The sequence below is a fragment of the Cupressus sempervirens genome, chromosome 3, assembly GCF_028749045.1.
Source record: "Cupressus sempervirens isolate cs-2001-9-10 chromosome 3, ASM2874904v1, whole genome shotgun sequence".
NCBI lineage: Eukaryota > Viridiplantae > Streptophyta > Pinopsida > Cupressales > Cupressaceae > Cupressus > Cupressus sempervirens.
The window spans coordinates 6,655,720-6,671,855 of record NC_143120.1 but is presented as its reverse complement, the minus strand read 5'-3'; the positions used below and the strand labels follow the sequence as shown (position 1 = coordinate 6,671,855).

The following is a 16,136-nucleotide window of genomic DNA, read 5'->3' as shown; positions in this document are numbered from 1 at the left end:
CTATATGTATTTTTGTACACGTAAAGTCAAACTATATTTGTATTGTGGGATTTTGTTTGTTCTTTTTTGAGAATATTTAGAAATGCATTTATAATGGAAAATGGAAATGGAGCTGAAGACTTATTCAATAGAAGTCAGTTTGATCAACCCCACTGAAAGAGCACAGTTTGAAAGTAAGTAAATAAGCTTATAACCAAATTTGTAGGCTGGAAATAAGATTCCTAAAAATAGGATTGATGGCAATGACAAAGGATAGGGATGGCAAGGAGGGCCATTTTGTTTGGGATATCCACAGCAGTGATAGATTAAAACATAGCTTCAAAGTAATAGAAAAACATAAAAATGAAATATTGATTTTGTTTGGGATGCATATTCCACTGCTGCCCATTGATTTCCATACAAAACCAAGCAAACTTTTTAACAAGAATAACTCCCAAGTTATAACTAAACTAACCTTAGTCACTAACAATCAACTAACATTTTTTATTTAAAAAACTAATTTAAATATAGATGTAATAATTCCAGCATGAATTGGGCCTAATGTGCTTCATATCTAGACATTCTTATAGCCTTTTCTATCTCCTCCTTGTGCCTTTTTGGTTGATGGCAGGGAGTGGTAATTAATAGTTTAGCTTGATTACATGCTCAAATCCTCTCTCTGGTGGTCTGCCTAGAGGAATGTTGTTGACTACCACACTATGCCTATCCAATATAGAGTGAATATCTACATGATATGCCTTCTTTTTATCCAAATTTCCCTCAGTGAAAATGAAACATGGAACTCCCCAAGCTACTTCACCATGATGAAAAATGATCTCCATTCTTTTAGCTGTAGTGATCCTAGGTGAACCATTTGACTTGTTGCAAAGAATAACTTTCTTCCCACCTGCTTTGAATTTCAGCGTCATTGTCTAAAATTCATGTGAGTACTTTCCCAATGGGTGAAACCACTCAATCCCCACAATAACATCAATGTCCCCAATATCTACTGCATTAAAATCATCTGTTGACATATAGTTGCTCAATGCAATGGTCATAGTTGCTCAATTGAGTTTGATGCAGCTCTGGTTATCACAATAGATAGTCGTACGTACTAGTGGCTTTCCAAATAATCCAACTCGAAGCTTTGTCAACCATATGGCTTCTCGAGCTCCCATGGATCCTGCTATATATATTTGCTTCAGTGGAGCTTTGAGGTACTGATGATTGTTTTCTACTGAACCATGATATCCTTGCTGATCCCAAGGTAAAACAACATCTTGAAGTACTCTTCCGATCTAAAGAATTTCCCGCCCAATCAGACTCTGTATAACCACTTAGACTTAGTTCAACATTTGTGTATCTTAAGCCATATTCAACTGTTCCATGAAGATATCTGAGAATGTGTTTTGCTGCTACTAAATGAACTTGTTTGGGTTCACACATGAATTGACTTAGTGCATTTACTGCATAACAAATGTCAGGTCTTGTATTCACTAAATACATTAAGGACCTAGTAATTTGTTGGTAGAGAGTAGGATCAACATTTTCAAAATCTTTAGTTGCTTCTTTTAGATTCTATAGATTTGTTTCCATAGGAGTCTTCATAGGTTTGCTTTCCATCATTCCAAATTGTTTTTGTATATCCAGTGTATACTTCCCTTGATTTAGAATAATCTCATTAGCATGTTGCCATACTGCTAGTCCCAAAAAATTGTGTAGTAATCCCATATTCTTCATATCAAATTCAAATGCTAGATCTTGTTTACACTTGGCAATTAGGCGATTGAAAGATCCCTGATGGATCTCTTCTGCCGATCTGCTGTAATTTTATAAATTTTAAATTTGTTTTCTCTGTTTATTAAAATTTTCTTGTAGAGCTAGACAGAAATTGCAGAAGGTTTTGATTGTTTTATGTTTTTGATGATTTTGCAATAAGTAATAACAGAAGTACAATAACATGAACTAGTTCTGAAAATGTATTCCAAATACAGCCAAAGCAATTTCGCTTCAAGTAGATTTTTGAATATAAAGCTTAATTTGTAACCAGATGAAGATTTACACTAATATCCAAATGATTACAACCAAGGATAAACCCAACCTGAAGGCGTGAAGGAGAAATATGAGCCCAGAAGGAAGCTATGGCCAGGTTCCAGCTCTCAAATGCTGCACGTGGGAAAGAATATGGTTGTCAGGTGTTGTCGTACAGTTGCAAAGTGCCTACACTTGGATAGAATACCCAAATCTCAGCTAAAACTCTGACAAATTATTGCGTTCCCTAGAAGAAACAATGCACAATCTCCAAGATGCTTCTGACTGCAATGAATCCAAACCACAATTTTGGGGGCTACGTCCCAAACAGGCAAAGCAAGTGGGGTTGGCGTCCCAAGTGCTGAAAGCTCAATTAGAGCCCAAATGACAAATCCAAGATGTAATATGTCAATAATGCCTTAGAACTTTGTCTTTACCTCCTTATAACCCACCATACTTAGCTCAAACCCTAAAAGTGTCTCCATGTGGCGTTGGGTTATAAAATAATATATTTCTCATTTTTTAAGTGGTCAAGTATCTAGAAAATGACCTTTTTTCCCAATAGAAAGAAATCTGTTCACTGAAATGCTCTAAGTCAAAAGAGAAATATTTAGAAAAGTTCAAGACCTTTCCAACGAGCTATTACACCAAGGGATATACATCCATATGAGGCCAAAAACCCCTTATTACTCCAAAATGGCTATAACTTAGCCTTATTTAATTATTAAACGCTAACTTAGGAAATATTAAAAATATAACCCAAGTAGCTACAAAATGCCCCAAGGACACCACAAACAATGAAATCATCTTGTCACCTGTCTTTGATTGAAGTCGGAAATCAAGGATCCATTGACAATCTCGTCCCTAAAATCTTGGGATGCTCCTAAAACTTAGGAAACAAACTGTATTCCTTTGAAACTGAACTCAAGGAATCATCTCATGGAGATCCAACCTTGGGCATGATCATCCTTCCTAAAAAGTAGGAATAACCCCATAATTTTAGGAACTGCCTCCTAAAAACAAGGAACGTCTCCAAATTGAACAACAACTGCTAGAACACCGAATTCCCAACATTGTATAACCATACTGGGTCTCTATCCAACCCTGTCAGCCTACAAGACCCCATAATAAGCTGACTCAAGTCTCTACTAGACGGAGTTAAAGAGGGAACATGACAACAATCTTCTCCTATAATCAATAGGTCATCCACATATAGTACCACAATCAACATATCCCCTTGTATTTTGAAATACAAATTAGGGTCTGCATCATTTTTAGAGAAACCAAGTTTAGTTAAGTGATGATCTATTTGCTCATACCAAGCTCAAGGAGCTTGTTTTAGCCCATACAATGCCTTCTTTAATTTATATATGTGTGATTGCTTATTATGTACCACAAATCCTTCAGGTTGCTCAAGGTAAACTTCTTCTATTACTCCATTCAAAAAGGCAATCTTGACATCCATTTGATGAATTCTCCATTCTTTAGAGGCAGCCATAGCTATTACAGTTCTAACAGAGGTATACCCGACAACTGCAGCAAAAGTTACTTCATAGTCGATTCCTTCCTTTTGAGAGAAACCCCTTGCAACAAACCTAGCTTTGTGTTTGTCAATACTTCCATCTGAGGCATGCTTGATTTTAAATAACCATTTGGAGGATACAATTGATTTTTTTTTGGGTCTAGGAACAATATCTCAAATGTCGTTCTTAAGGATGAAGTTGTATTCCTTGGTCATGGCATCTTTCCAATTTTGTTGTTTCATGGCTTCTTCCACATTAGAGGGTTCTGAATTTGAGAGTTCACTCATGAGTACAATATAGCTAGAGAATATATTAGGTCTTTTTCTTTCTCTAATAGCTCCAAGAGGAGTTGCAATACTCTCAGATTCTTCAATTATCTTTCTAACCTATAGAGGTCTCTTCTTATTTTCTTTAGATAAATATGTCATATCCATAGGTTCTAAAGAGTTATCTCCTATTTGGTTCTCCCTTTGAATCTCAAGAATTGATTCTTCTTGGGTTTCTTTATTTGATTCATTTTCAACATTGGATTTCTTGTAAGCAATATCTTCATCAAATTTTACATCTTGACTCAATTAATGTTTCTTTGTCTAGGGATGTATATACAATAGAAGTTTCACTATATCTTACGAAAATTCCTCTTTTACCCGAAGGTTCTAGTTTAGTTGTTTTCTTTTAGGAATGTGAATATAAATAGGGCACCCAAATATTCTTAGATGACCAAGATTAGGTTTCTTTCTCAAAAATGCTTCTTCAGGGGTTTTATGTTCAAGATGTGAGTGTGGACATCTATTTTGAATAGAAACAACAGTGTTAGAGGCTTCACCCCAAAGGAAGTTCCTAGGTTTTGATCATGCAATAGGGCTTTAGCGGCTTCGACTATAGTTCGATTCTTTCTTTCTACTACCCCATTTTGTTGGGGATTGTAAGGAATTGAAAACTCCCTCTTGATCCCAACACTTTTGCAATAGTTAAGAAAGATCTCTGAAGTATATTCCTTACCAATATCAGTTCTTAAAATTTTAATTTTTTGTCCTAATATGTTTTCTACAAGACCTTTGAATTCTTTAAACTTTGTCAAAATCTCTTTAGAGTCCAAACTCTTTACATTTTAGGAAATAAATCCATGTTTTTTCGGAGAGGTAATCAACAAAGATGATGTAGTATAAGTATCCTCCTAAGGAAGGGACAAACATTGGCCCACATAAGTTAGAGTGGACAAGCACTAAGACTTCTTTTGTTTTGCTTTCACTATAATGAAAAGTGGTTTTAATGTTCTTCCCTAAAGCTCAACCTTTATTGGTTCTTTCATGGTTGGGTTTGAGTTTGGGTAACCCTGTTACCATTTTCTCTAATGAGTGTAATACTCGGAAATGAAGATGCCCTATTTTGCTGTGCTAGATTTCATTTTCTTTGATGGAATCATGAATTAGTGTTGTAGGTGAGCATGAGTTCAGTTTGTATAGACATCCATGTCTAGAGTCAAATTTGTGGGCATTTTTGATATTTGTGTTCTTAGACCAAGCTAAGACTTTTCCCTCCATAAATGTGACCCTATGTCCTTCATCTTCAAGTGCTGATATTGAGATCAAATTTCTCTTTATATTAGATACATATTGTAATGACCCCAACAGGTTATAACTTCTTCAAACACCAAAAATCTTTATACTTTAATTGTTTGACATTTCGTCAAACACTTTGCAAGCAAGCTCTGATACCACTGTAATAACCCTCCTCAAATCTGCTCTCAAAAATGCTGATGAAAGCGCAAGGAATTTCATCAAACAATTCACATGCAAGGGATGTATGACTGATATAGTATTTCAACTAGCTTCAAATGACCTTTTTACAATTTGCATCAATGAAAATCTTGTGTTAGAAGACTACAATGGACTACACAAATGACCTAACATGAGTGTGCTACTAATTTTGACAATATTCAGTGCATATATATGATCTAAGCATGAGAAATGAACACCTATAGCCAACTGACATTTTTACAAACAGTTGGTATGCAAACTAACTAGCTGATAAATAATGCTATTAAATTGCTTAAATGACACCAGCAACTATTATCTTTTTGATTGCAATCAAATTTCTAATACAATGATCATGAAATATGGCCAAGACTTTGGCATTTACATGGATTACCAAAATGACAATGCTGGTATAATGCACACTTACAGCTGAAACTTATAATACCCTAAAAAAAACAATACTAACAAGGGAACCTGGTTGTAGATGGCTGTAATAATTTTCCTTCAATGCTGCCCCTTCTGCTTTACTTTTTCGAACTGCTTTTTCGGCCTGCTTTTTCAGTTCCGTTTTTTCCGCTTGCTTTTTCGAATCTCAAGACCATATCTTTCAATGGTGTCAAAATTTTCAGCTTGAAGGGATTTCGTCCTTCAAACTATTGAGACATAACCTCCAGAAAATTCTCCAATTTCTTTGATATTTCCAACCATCCTAAAAGAAGCTCTTCCATTTCTTTTATAGTGTTCTCACAAGGGCTCCATCCTTCGTTTTCTCAATGTGGGATAAAACATCACTCCCTTTTATGTAACTTATGTCTCCAATGTGTTATAAAATAAAAGGGTCTCTTTTAATTTAAATATTTTCCACAAACTATAGTCTATGCATTAATAAAGTTAAACATTTAAATTTAACTTTATAAAATAGCTTTATCAATGCATAACAAATCTTATCAATGATAAACAAGTCTTCTTGCTGATTTTAAACAATTACCATCGACATACTGCTGCCACTGGATGTCCGACCATATCCAAGATGACTTACTATAAATAGTAAGTATGCCCAAAGTTGCCTCAAAACCCCTCAGAAAAACCTGCAACTGAAACTATCTAGGCCAAATGGCCTCTAAGCCCCTTTAATGTCCTAGTTAGCCTATGGGACCGTGGGGAAATAGGCTAACGACAACATTATACTATGAATGCTAGAAAGGGGACATTACACATATAGTACTTTAGTGAGTTCAAGTGAGATTTATGATTTAAGATTTATAGTACATGTTCCAATGCCTTTTAGTGGATAGCTTTGTTGTCTCCAATGGTTACATCATCAACATAGTCTTCCTCGATTGAATCTAATTGTTCTCTGAACTTAGTAATGTGTTGAGATGCTCCATTATCAATCACCCATGTATTTGATCCGTTTGATACTTGACTAGATAGAACTGAATAGAAGGCATTATTTTCTGAATTTTCATTAGAATTGCTTTCTTTGGCAAAGGAAGCTTGTCACTTGAGTCTATCAGGACATTTAGATGCTGGATGACCATACTTACTGCATCTAAAGCATTGCATTTTGGAGTAGTGTAGCTGTTTCTTTTTTCCTTTGAATTTTTGCTTCTTGTTTCTTTTATTCACTTGTGTTGAAAGAACTTGGATATCTTCTTTTGTGGAAGTGATACCAATGCCTCAAGATGTTAACATACATTCTTCATGTATGCAATTAACTCTGAGTCTATCAAGTTTGGGAAACCTGGATTGAGAGCATACTCCCTATCTAGAAGTATCCCATGATGTTGGGAGTCCTTTTAGAGCCATTATGGTTAATTCCTTGCCATCACAAATATGACCTATTGTAGATAGTTGATTTCTTAGCTTTGTTATTCTCATAAAATATGAGGAAATGGTCTCTCCTTTATTCATTTTGATATTGGAGAGTTTGTCTCTTAATGTGATAATTCTGATGGTATTGTTAATCTCAAATGTCTCTTCAAGAGCTTTGTACATTTCATATGGCGTGTCTAGCTCAGTGATGATTGGGAGTAGATAGTCCTTAAGGCCGTCCACAATTAATTTCATGGCTCTGGTGTTATCATTTTCCATTTATGCAATTCATCACTTCCTTTGTGTGGTTCTTCAGATTTTTCAATGAATTGTTTTGGACAGTTCTCTTTCGAGATTAACTTCATTCCTAATTTCCATCCTGCAAAATTTGAGTCACCTTCGAGCCTGTCTTCTAGTCTCATACCGTTCACCATTTTGAAAGATATGGAATATTAAGAATACTTGAGTGCACTATATAGGTAAGTCTGATCAGGATTGTCTCTTAGACCCGCTTTGATACCATGTTAAAATTATCAGACTTTATCTGTGAATGAATAACACTTTATTCCTGTGATATATATATTCTTATTTTAATTCCTGATATATGTAAGTATATATGAAATGAAATGAGAATGGTGAATGCTAATGAAAACAGAGGGCAATCTGTTTTTATATATATTTTGATATGTATCTATGATGACTGTGATGAAACTTGAATGAGGTAGTAACTGCATCGTAAAATGAACTTGGTCAATCACTGCATAAACACGAAAGACTGGATAACTATGTGTTTGATGTGTTTTGACTGTAGAAGATGGAAGTGGTACTTTATGTGACTGTGGAGTCACGTCCAGATAGCAGTGACTCCATGGAGGAGTCATGTCCTATCGTGAATGTGGCTCCAAGTCATCCTTTAAGAAACCATCGTGCCTTTCTATACTTTCGACAGTTTTGTCCTTTTGTGATTTAAAGCACCGGTCAGTGTAACTTTAGTCAGTCACCACATATTATATTGATTTGCACATGTTCACATTTAAAATTATATATATATATATATATATATATATATATATATATATATATATATATATATATATATATATATATATATATATATATATATATAAAAGTAATAACCAAAAATATGAACTATATTTAATGTGCAAATATAGATAAATAAATAATAAATATTTATTTATCTGACTAAGCTATATATATGTATGTATGTATGTATATATTTTATGTAGCTACATAATCAATTGTGATTAATTAATCACATAATAAAGAATAGACATGTCCCTTCATGGGACATGTCTCTTCTTGCCTCATCCTCAATATAAATGCAAGAGAGATCGCTGCATTTGAGAAAGACAGAACTACAGGCAGTGCCATTACATTTGCAGCGAACCTTCTTCCTCAACATAGTATTAGAGTAGGCTGCAAATGTAAGAAAATGATTAAAGGCATAGTAGAAAAATTCCAATCAGAAATCAATATAGATATTCAACGATGTGATAAGAGTATAACGGAGGAGCAAAACACAGAGGATTCCAGCAAAATATACTATAATCAATGTTAAAATATATAGATACACTGGTACCTTAGACAGAGTTAGATGCAGGAAGCACATATATCTGATGAAAATATCTGACACAGCATCTCATATACTGTATGACACTTCGGAGACGGAGCAAACAGCGAACAAAGGACAAGGGGGGAGAAATAGAAAAGGAATTACATGCTGGAAGAGCACCGCACATTGTGGGTGGAAACAAGAAAAGAAATATATTAAGGAAGACTTGCACAGTATTTTCCCCTGAAATCACAATGATTTATAACAGTCAACACTTTGGAGAGTCAACATCCACTCATAGGATAATAGACCCAACTGGGGAATAAGGAAAATGGTATAAACAACGCCTCAGTCCATAGACATAGGCAATAGGGAATGGCCCATCTACGAAGAATGCAATAGAAATAAGAAACATCTATCTCCAACAACATATCCACAGAGCATACTCTCAGGAAGCGATTAAGGAAATACAAGCCATACAATAGCGATATGTATGATCAATATCCCATATATAAATACAACAAGTATAGAAGAAGAGTTTAATCACTGCAAATTATACAAACAGATTTATCAAGCACGATATCACCTTGGTTATTGGCCCTTGGGCAGTGATCCATGAAATTAATATACGATGGAGGATATAATAGCCTGCAACTACATATATGCAATAAGCACTAATGCTTCCAATGACATCTATTAATTACTATACCTAAGAAAAAGATGATGGGAAGTTGTTTGATTAAACAGTGATTATTATAATCAATCAATTAGAGGAAATAAGCAATTTCAATGATGGTCAATATTAAGGAAAGATTAAGTAATCAGATACTGATTGTTTGAAGATATCTAGCTGTGTATAACGTATATTATGTAATCCAAAGTGCTCAACTCTGAATCTTCTTCCGTATCGGCTATCTAGGACATTGCTAAGGAGACTCACGTCGTGTAATATAATGTGAAGATAAATAGCAGATATAAAAAGTAGATTGATTGTTTCATGGCTGATTTGTAATCAGAATTAATAAGTAGAATTAGAGAGACTTTGTGTGGCTTATTGTGATATTTTAACATAAAAGAGAAATATAAAGGACATAAGACGTACAAATGGAAGACATAGAATAACCAGTTCAAGAAGAGCATATATCTGGATTATAATCACATATACATGGACTCGGTATAAACAGGGAAATTACAGTGATATATGGACTAACCGATTAAGTATGAGAAGTTAACATCAATAACATCAAGTGTATAGCATTTAAAGTAATAGTCGAAATGAAGGACAAATGTTCAGTATCACAGTATCTTGTATGAAGGTCAAAATACCTTAGTATTACTGACAATTGGTAAAAGAGACTAAATCTGAGTCATGTTGATTGAGACAAGACTAGTCAGATACAAACTCATGAGGGGAGATATCAAGAGACACTATCAGAGTCCCAAATTTGAACCATCCTTAGTGGGGAAATGATTCAAAAGAGGATCCTCTCAAACAATCTCAAAAGTCATTTTTCTGATTTGATGTATATGGACCTTCATTGAAGCAACTTGTATCAAGGATGCATAGGTAAGTATTCATTATCCTTGAGTATTGCATATATCTACTCATTATTTCTATATGTATATAAGAGCGATTTACCTTGATCTTTTCCTTTCTCTTCGGGGATGTCCTTGCAGAAAAAAGAAGATTGATATCAGATTCAGAGGGAGTCTGACAATTTATCATAAGCAATCTTGGATGAAAAGATCAACAGATTGATATCTATTAATGAGTTCTTCTCCCAAAGAAGTTTGAGATAAAAGCCCTTGGTTCCACTCTCTGTGCCGAGGCATGGTGGATGTCATGTGTTTGTAATAAATGATGAAGTCTGAATCTGTAGTCTCTATATCTTAATGTCATTATTTTGAGGACATGATAGTCTAGTCTTCCCCAAAATTATTTGTATAATATTATTATTTGTTTATTTTTGTCTAGCTTTATTTAGTATTTTATTAGTTTAAAACTATTATTTATTTATAAAATTTTATATATTATCTTTTATTCTATTATTAATTAAATTTAATTCTATTTCTGAAGGTGGACAACACAATTGACTGGATATACTAAGGAGATTAATATAAAATTTACAAGTATAGGTTAAACCCATAAAATAGCGGATCACTACTTGCCACAAAAAACAGTGTGATGTCCCCTCTAAAAATTCCTCGAGGGTTTGGGACTAATTTCCTATAATTTGTATTACAATAGACTTCTTTCTATTGTAACTTGCATATAATTCTTTTCTTTATAAATTTATGTATTGAGAAGAAGTTTCAAATGTGTATGATATCAATAGTCTGAATTTGATAATTTGGACAAATGGGTAAATTGATCAATGTAGATGTTTATTATCTTGATGTCAATGAAGACTGATAAGAATTAACTGTCAACAGTAAGTCTGATACAATTCTCTTGCTACAAATGATTTATTACTGTGTGGTCATGACTATTTGAACAACCAATATACTAATATATACCTCTTATCCATAATGCTTTAGGTAATAGGCACAAGCTAGATGCAACTATAACAGATATTGTTCTTCAAATGTAGTTACAGAGTTGTTGCTTATGTTATGGCAATCTGAATATGAGGATATATATATGTTGGTTGTGAATATTGTTCAACTTGTTAATGTAGTGCATTTGGGTATAGTATATGAATCCAAAAGGATCATATTTTGTATAGAGATGCACTATATGAGGGTTGATTTTTCTATTCTTCATATGTTTATCTATTTGAGATCTCATTTCTGATCCGAGTAATATGATACGTGATAGTCAATCTGAATTCTTATATTACAGTCTCTGAGTTATGTTCCTTATGCCTATTAAAGGTTCTCATGGTGCCATTTCTCCTATAAGAAATCTCTCTAAATTCAAGTATCAATAACTTCATAAATCTATCTCAAGTCAAGCACTTGATTTGTCTTAAAGTCAGGATAGAGTTTCTCTCTTTCAATCAGTTCCATCAAGATTATAATTCTCTTACCATCTCGTAACCAGAATATGTCTTAGTATTTTTATCTCACATGCTCATATTCTATTTTAAGAGGATCAGCTCATGGAGCCTGACTCGAGGGCTTACCGAAAAAGGCAAATTATCTATTGTCAAACTTAAAGATCACCTGCTTTTGACTTGAGGGCTCACCGAAAAAGGCAAATTATCTATCATCAAACTTAAAGAACACCTGCTTCTTATAAGATCACAATCGCTATCCGCATAAGGTTTGAAGTTATCATTTTGCTCAGATCTTTAGTGTACCAATTGGATATTTCGCCTGTATATTTTTGATATTCATGTTGAGAATAATTATTTTTCTTTGACATCGTAATGATTCTTAGTTTTGATAGATAGACCAATGTTTATTTGCTTCCTTACACCAACTATGAAATGATTAATCTCCTGTACTACAACGAAGGATAGGCACGTGTGGGAATTCTCATTTTTTTATTTTTATTTTTTTGGTAATGATGTTTCTGTCATCACCTCCTCTATCCTATGAATGTTTCTCAATAATTATGTTCTTCCCTTGCTTCATATTGGTTGTTGCGTTAACTATCTTCTACTAAAGACTGATTAGAAATTTTCTGTCCTTCCCTTTAACCTCATCGATAGTAACTACTTCAACGAACTATTCCAAGTGCTGACAGCATTTAGTTTTTTTCTATTTGTTGTCTCCAGTAGTGATGATGCTGATTTTACTGGGTTAAATCCTTTCCAACTATATAAGTCTTCTAACCAGTTACTTGTGTAACTAATCAACACCTAGCAATATCTCAGGAAATATTGGTGTTTACCGTACAGGGTAAACAAATGTTTATCGCATTAAGAGACTAGAATATAACACAGAACACGATACTTTATTCATATAAGCAGATATGCCATTCCAATTACAATGATGATTCATAAACCATTCGCACGATGTACATATACTTCTTGAAGGGGTGACTCAACCGTCACGCAACCTTTCAGACACTAAATCACCCCGTCGGCTATAATATAATTTTTACTGACATCACCCCCACCCAAAAGAAAAGTTGTCTACGAACGACAAAATAGAGACAACTAACTACTAAGTACATCAAGACTTAAACCAAACTAAGAGGAAGAGGTATGCGTCCTTGATAGGGTTGGTGTGGTAGATGTCCTTTGTGCCCTAAGCTTGCAAAGTTGTGCTCACAACTCTTGCACTTGCTGCGTCCGAGTGTCCAAATTCACTTTGGCCTGCATCTGGAGTTCTAATGCTCTCTTCATCATCTCATCTATGTTTCGGAGCTTCACCTCCTTCGCATCTGATTCTCTCTTCGCATCCTCCAACTGAGATACAACTACTGCCTTCTTAGCAATGAGTGTTGCTCGCTCCTCCCAAGCCGCTTGCTGTGTGGCCAAATTGGCTTCTACTGCAGTTAATCTGGTAGCTGTCTCCTCCCGAGCCCTTGCTGTTGCTACCTAATCCGCTTCACTCTTGATACACTTGTACTATCTCTTGCGTGGGTTGCTCAACTTTGTTCTCTACCACAGGCTCCTGAGTAGTCCACTCCATTTGCATCTCTGGGGTTTCTATGTTCAGCCATCCTCTCGCCTCAAAACATACTAAGAAGGCCGCTGGACAACCAACCCACATAAATGCCAAGACCTGCTCTAACTCCCTTACTACCAACTCCAAAGCACGTGTCTATGCTAAGACTACTACTCGGTGACCTCAAGTTAGCACATCGCTAAGTATCTCTCGACATCTTTCTCTATAGCTATTGAGGGGTCAGATGGTGTGGTGTGCTCCATGGCTATCGCTGCCTCTACTACTTCTAACATCCTCTCCGCAGGACTCCCTATCGGAGGTGGGGGTGGTGGTGGTGGCTCCACTGGGACGAAAGGATGACTCTCTACTGGCAGGGCTAGAGGATCCGTCACCTGAGGTGAGATAGTGGCAAGTGTCGGTACTACCGGTCTAATGCTGAATCTCCTACCCAAGTACCCACTCAAGTCGTGCTCACTTAAGTCCAGAGCTGCAGTACCCTCATTGGTGGCCAATAATGCATCATCTGTCATGACCACTGCATCTGATCCCACTACCTCCAGTCTGACTTGTGGTGTCCTTGAGCTCTCAAGAACCTCTTGTGCAAGTAACTCCATCATTGCTTCTGGCAAGGTTCTCGTCGGTGATGAGTGGGACTTTGTCTCAACTATGGCCACGACCTCCAGAATGGTAGGGGTCGCTGCAACCGGCTGGGCCGCTATTGTGATAGGGGTCATCATAACTAGCTGCCTAAGCTGTCCAAATCTTGGGATGTGTGCACTGTGCGTACCCACCGAGACCAAATATGTTGTTTCCAAAAGTGTAGGTTGTGGGAATAACTATGGTGTTGCCATAATAACTTCCACCTCTTCGTCATCCTCTTCCTCTTCCTCTCTGTCGGTCCCAATCTCCTTAGAAGATGTCTCTTGCTGACCACTATTCGTATCTCCTGCATCCTGTCTGGGTCACTTTTGCTCGACTGTGGCCTTGCTGCCAAGTGTGTCTAGGTATCTCCACTGCATAATAAGGGTCTCACTTGGAGCGAGCAGCCCAAGCTTGACCTCTAGCCTGTTGGGAGGAATCATCCATGCTGTCGCATCCAAGAATAACCTGATCGCATAGTGAGGCATGTAGAAGGTCTTATGCTAAAGTGTCATAAACTCATACATTCTTTTTGCTAGTAGTGCGATGCAATTGTATACTCTCTCGTGCAAGATCCCGTTCATCATCACTACATGTGGAAATGAGATAGCGGATGCGCAACTTGATCTTGTGAACCTCCTCTCCTACCATCTGTGTGTAGGTCAATTACGAATCTACGACCTCTTTCCATGGACACAGTGTTCTTTTTCCAATCGTGTTTTATGTCATGTCCCCTATTTTCCTCCAATAGAAGTTATTAAATATATACTACTAGTAAAAATAAAATTAATTATAATTAAATTATAAACAAATATATTAAATCTATTACTATTATAATATAATATATCATTAATGTAATGAAATTAATATAATAATATATATAGAGTAATATATTTAAATTACCTATTTAAATATAACAATATAAATATTTTATATACTATAACTTTAAAATATAAATATATATTAATCAAATCTTTTTATTAAAATAGAACCAACTAAATGAAGAGTCACAACCTTTTAGCCACGTCCATATATAAGAAGAAATATGGAATGAGTGAAAAGGAAAGGAGGAATATAAATGATTCAGGGGATACATAAGAGAAGGGATCAAGCAATCACAAGGGAAGAAGAATTTAGGATAAGAGACTAGCTTCTAGGTGAACCGAACGTATATTATATGCTACATAGCAGTCCAAAAAAAGATATCAAACAAGATAAGTCTCTCAGGAAAGAGGAAGTAAGGAAGTAATCAAACGCAAGGAACAAGACAAAGGAGATCACATATGGCCTCAGACTGTCTATAACCAATCAGAATATTTGGGAGAGCAAAGAAGACACAGATAATCAGTATCAATGATTAGAAGCGATTGATCACACCAGACATCCATATCAGACGGGGGATCAATATACGAAAGACAAAAACAAAGATCATCAAGAGGAATTGACAGAACGTATAATCAATACAACATTGATTCACCTTCATTTTGCAATCAATTACAGACTTGAATAACTTATCCAAACAGAAAATGCAGTGTCTGCAAGGAAGATATTACGATCAAATACTTGTGGCAATTGTAGCAGACCAGATATAAGCAGCGAGCATATGAGATGATCTATGAATAAGAGAATACACAATACTTGGACACTTTGCAGGTACAAGCAAAGAAATTAAGATTGTTAAAGCTTTACTCATTGAGGCATGCTGGAGACAATCATTATCACCAATACATAGAAGGAAGAAGACGCAACATATTGAAAAAGATATGTGGTCCCAATCATCCATTATACGCGAGAACTAAGAATGGAATGAATACATCCAGGCTGTGGAGAAACTTTATAGGAACAAAGGAAGTAATGGCTAGAAACCACATCGTGAAACACAAGGATGCAGTATTATAGTTAGAAATATACAGGCCTTCACCAACAACAACATACTGACCAATTCATTGGGCACAATCATTGTGTAATCGTGGTAGGTGTTAAGAAAAAGAGAAAAGACTCTTAGAGTTATTCAGAAGTGATGATGTACAAACTAGATAATCATCTAATATTGGGAAGAGGAGATTACTAGTCAGCGAAGATTCTTGAACAATCAAAAGAGTAATAATAAATACTTAGCATTCTATGAATGAAGTTCTATAATTTATTTATATCTAAACAGGGAATGATATCATATTTCTATATTGGGATCTCAGAACATGGACATGATATATCTGATATAATTCTGTATCAGCAACAAGATGACGTTGGGGGCATTGT

At 35.4% G+C, this 16,136-nt stretch overlaps 1 protein-coding gene across 1 annotated transcript in view; it reads left to right on the top strand.

The window, feature by feature from the left end:
- The window catches only part of LOC149564451 (uncharacterized), a 265,933-nt gene that overhangs the window by 106,112 nt on the left and 143,685 nt on the right, over positions 1-16,136 (top strand). The window lies entirely within an intron of this gene.